Source organism: Rattus rattus, chromosome 3, assembly GCF_011064425.1.
Source record: "Rattus rattus isolate New Zealand chromosome 3, Rrattus_CSIRO_v1, whole genome shotgun sequence".
NCBI lineage: Eukaryota > Metazoa > Chordata > Mammalia > Rodentia > Muridae > Rattus > Rattus rattus.
In genome coordinates, this window is record NC_046156.1 from 102,073,944 (window position 1) to 102,078,023 (window position 4,080).

Below are 4,080 nucleotides of genomic sequence, written 5' to 3' on the forward strand. Positions count from 1 at the left end.
CCTGAGTCCTTTGAGGGATAACAGAATTTCAAAACAGGATCTTGGCAATGGTGTAAAATTCCATTAGTTGGCCAAAATCGCAAGTATATGCTTAAAGTGTAATGATATGTAAATTATACCTCAATGAAACTGTCAAACATAAGAAATTCCTAAAACTTGGAAGTAAAATGAAGAAAGAAAAAAAAAACCACTCAGGTTTTATTTCCTAGATGAGGCATCAGACAGAGAGACTAATTCAAGCAACTTTATAATGATTTTTATATTTGACTTTTTAGTAAAAAATTTCTGCCATCATATTATTCACATCCAGGTTTCCACAGGTCTGGAATCTTCTTCCTTATACTCTGACTTTAAGGTTATTTTATTCACTTTCAATTTTTTCTCCAATTCAGGATCAATCTTAATTGTCACAGCATCATATTGGATTTGTGAAAATTCACGAAGACCGAAAGAACCTCCAACAACCATCAACAACAAGGGAACTCCATGGCGAAGTGTCTGTTCTTAGGCAGAGCGCGCAACACAGCAGGCGCAACCATGGCAGAAACTGCGGCCAATTTATCTGCCTCCGCAGCGACCCCAGGGAGGCCTGGAACACCTCTCAGGAGAAGTTGTAGACACAGCGCTGGCTTTGGGTGCTAGGTCCTCACCTGATAGACCTCCATAAGTGGAACTTAATCGATTAGTCTTAACACTCAGCAACTTAAAAACCCAAATATTATTGGCTATTCTTTAGTGAAGCTTTGAAAAGCTTAGCCTGTCCTCAGGAAGTTCATCGCTTGTGGTAGTCCTGGCTCACCTGTCTAAGGCTCCTGCGTACATTGATAAAGCAAAGAAGTGATTATGTTGGTGTGACTGAAAAGAAGAAGGCTCAGTCTGGCAAGTTGGTTCAGCAAGTAAAGGTACTTACCACCAAGACATAAATAAATAACCTGTGTTCAAGCCACAGCTGGAAGGAGAGGACTGACTCCTAGTACAACTTGCCTATACATACACATACAATAAATAGATAGATGATAGATAGATAGATAGATAGATAGACAGATAGATAGATTTTATTTTTTTAAAAAAGAAGCAAAAGAATCAAAGTAGAGGAAGAAAATAAAAAATGTAACACCAATTAATCTAAATCAAATACAAATGTCTCAAATTTGAAGTAAGGGTATGCACTGATCACGTATTTTATATTAACTACTTTTTTATGGTTGGTGAGATGGCTCAGTGGTTAAGAGCACTGGCTACTCTTGAAGAGGATCCAGGTTTGATTCCTAGTACCTATGTGACGGCTCATAACTGTCTGTCACTCCAGTTCTAGGGGATCTGATGCCTTCTTCTGTCCTCCTCGGGCACCAGGCTGATATATGTGCACATATATACATCCAGGCAAAATACTTAAATGTTAAACATGAGTTTTCAATAAAAATATCAAAGTAATTAAAATTTAAAATGTAATTAAAATTTAAAATAATTAATTTGTATTAAATACACGAATTAAAAAAAAACACTTTAAGAAAGTTTCATCCGCTAAAATTCCTAGTGGAATGATTGTGCATGTGTGTTATTCTAGCTACTACATTGTCAGAAGCAAGGACAGTTAGTCTAAGGCCAAGCACACGTGTACATACAGATGCTAAAATATACATACTAAATATATATTTAAGAAAATTTGAGATAACATCTTACTTTGGAGTTCTGGCTAGCCTAGATCTTGCTAGGTAGACCAGGCTGGCCTCAAACTCAGAGATCCACCTAACTTTGTCCCCAGATTACTGGGGTAAAAGGCATGTTCTAACATGTCTGGCAGAAATAAATATATCTTTAAAAACGTTTTTCCGGGGGTTGGGATTTAGCTCAGTGGTAGGCGCTTGCCTAAGTACAAGGTCCTGGGTTCGGTCCCCAGCTCGGAAAAAAAAAAAAAAAAAAAAGAAAAAAAAAAAAAAAAAAAACCAAACTTTTCCCCATAAGGTAATATAGGAATGAAATAAGAAATACACTTCAAAGGAACAGCATTTTTTTCATTTTAATCCATGAGTGTTTTGCCTGCACACGTGTAGGTGCATCAGGTGTGCCTGGTGCCCAGGGAGGTCACAAGAGGGGTGGGAGGCTCTGGAACTGAAGTTGCAGATGGTCTGGACGTCCTCTGTAAGAGCAGCCAGTGTCCTCACTGCCGAACCATCTCTCCAGCTCCAAGATAATACTTCTCACAGCATGTCTGGCATAGGGGATGTTAACTAAGCTGTGACGATTGTTCCTGAACCCAAGACTCTCGGGAGAACGAGTTAGATATGAACCTTGTGCCCTTTTTCATTATCGAAAACTCCAAACAAAACACAACGTTGCGGACGACCTGGCAGGGTACATGTCTAACAGACAAGTCTCCGTGGATGATTCTGAAATGGTAATGATATCTAAAAGAACTTCACAGGACCCTGGCAACCTCTGAGAATCTATGCTGCTGGGCCTGTCACCCTTCAGAGCTGAAGTGGCATCATGGAAGGAAGGGGCAGTCAGACAGAAGTCAAGTTTTGTCTAGGCTACCATCAACCGTTCACGCCCTCTACCTCCTCTCCTAGAGACAAAGCCGTGCTGGGCTGCTTTGTGGAGGAAGGAACTCAGCAGCGTGGTTTTGGGAACTCCCTAACACCAGACTCAGACGGCCAGGGTTTCCAGACACTGGGCTGTTTCATCCCTAGGGCAATCTGAAAAACAAGGTATTCTTATCCCACTTTGTCAACAAGGAAAGAAAAGTTCCGACTGGAGAAGGCAGTTGCCCAAGGTTACATAACTGTTGGGTGACTAAGCCCAGCTTTAACGCTGGGTCCAGATTCAACTCCTGTAAACTTTCGGCACCAACCTGGGTCATGGATTGGCCCAGAGACCATCACAGACACAACAGGATAGAACTATTTAGGTCTCACCCAGTCCTTGTGATTTTATCAACCCTGACTATGGATTCAAAGAGGAAGTTGTACCTGGATTCAGCGTCCTCCCCATGTTAGCTGCCACCTTTCCATGGTCTTAGTCCTGGGTTACTGACACCATGGAGAAACCTTAGGCTCCCAAAAGGTGACTGGGGATTTCTTTGGCCTCTAGTGGTCTCTTTCTAGAACAATGTGGCAATTCACCTAAAGTCTGTTTCTTTGGAAAATTAGTGAATAGAAGGTCTGCTCTGAGTCAAGCTATGAGATCCAAACATTCGGAAAGCATAAGGGCCTCTTTTACAAACGACCTGTCCCATTGGCTTAAATTCATAAAGCCAGAGTTCCAGCCTCAAGATCCAGTGTTAACCCAAGTCCAAAAACCCTCAGGTGTCTGATAGGTCCTAGGGTTGTTAAGCCGTGTCGTTGTTCAGGCTGATTACACACAAGCGGGCCTGAGTGTCCTCCCCACCAGCATGGAATTACTCCCAAGATCCATGTCTTGTGGTTTCCATTGCACACAGAGTCCCACTTGAGCTTGTCATACTTTTAAGCCATTGGGACTACACTTACCTAGGTCACAGCTGCCTCATCCCCAGGGTCATCGCTTTCAGCATAAAAGGCCACAGTCACTTGCCATGAGTCAGAAATTCCCTAGGTTTGACAGGGCTCAAGAGCAGAGGAAAGGGATAGCAAACATACTCATGGCTGTCTAGCCATGACATAAGCGCCAAGCACTCTGCCTCAGAGGAGTATTCCAGCCCCAATCCGAGTTCCTTTCCAACGGCTTAGGAAGATCACAAAATGGCGTTTCCATCTGGACAGATAGGAGCTTGGCTAAGCGTCCCATGTTCACCAGGGCACTCTCAGCAGTCAGTGTCACCATGGAGGCTTGTTCAAGCAACCCAGGATATGGAGACCCTAGAAGGAGACTCCGTGGAACCAATGAGCAAACAGGAGCCTGAGCAGGAGTATCCTTCACTGAGTAGATACAGTTTCCTGTTGAAAAAGAAGTCATCCTTCGGCAAGAGAGACATGGGGCAGGAAGTGAGGCCATATTTATTTCCCCTGTGTCCAAGAAGGAAGTATCCCTGTGGAATGAGAGTCTTCTGTCTGCCTCCTTGCCTGTACCACTTAGGCCTCAAATTCTACAAAGGAGCCC

The 4,080-nt window shown here is 42.9% G+C and overlaps 1 pseudogene; it reads right to left on the reverse strand.

The window, feature by feature from the left end:
- Positions 1 to 300: 300 nt before the first annotated feature.
- On the reverse strand, positions 301 to 539 carry LOC116895492 (annotated as a pseudogene).
- Positions 540 to 4,080: the final 3,541 nt, after the last annotated feature.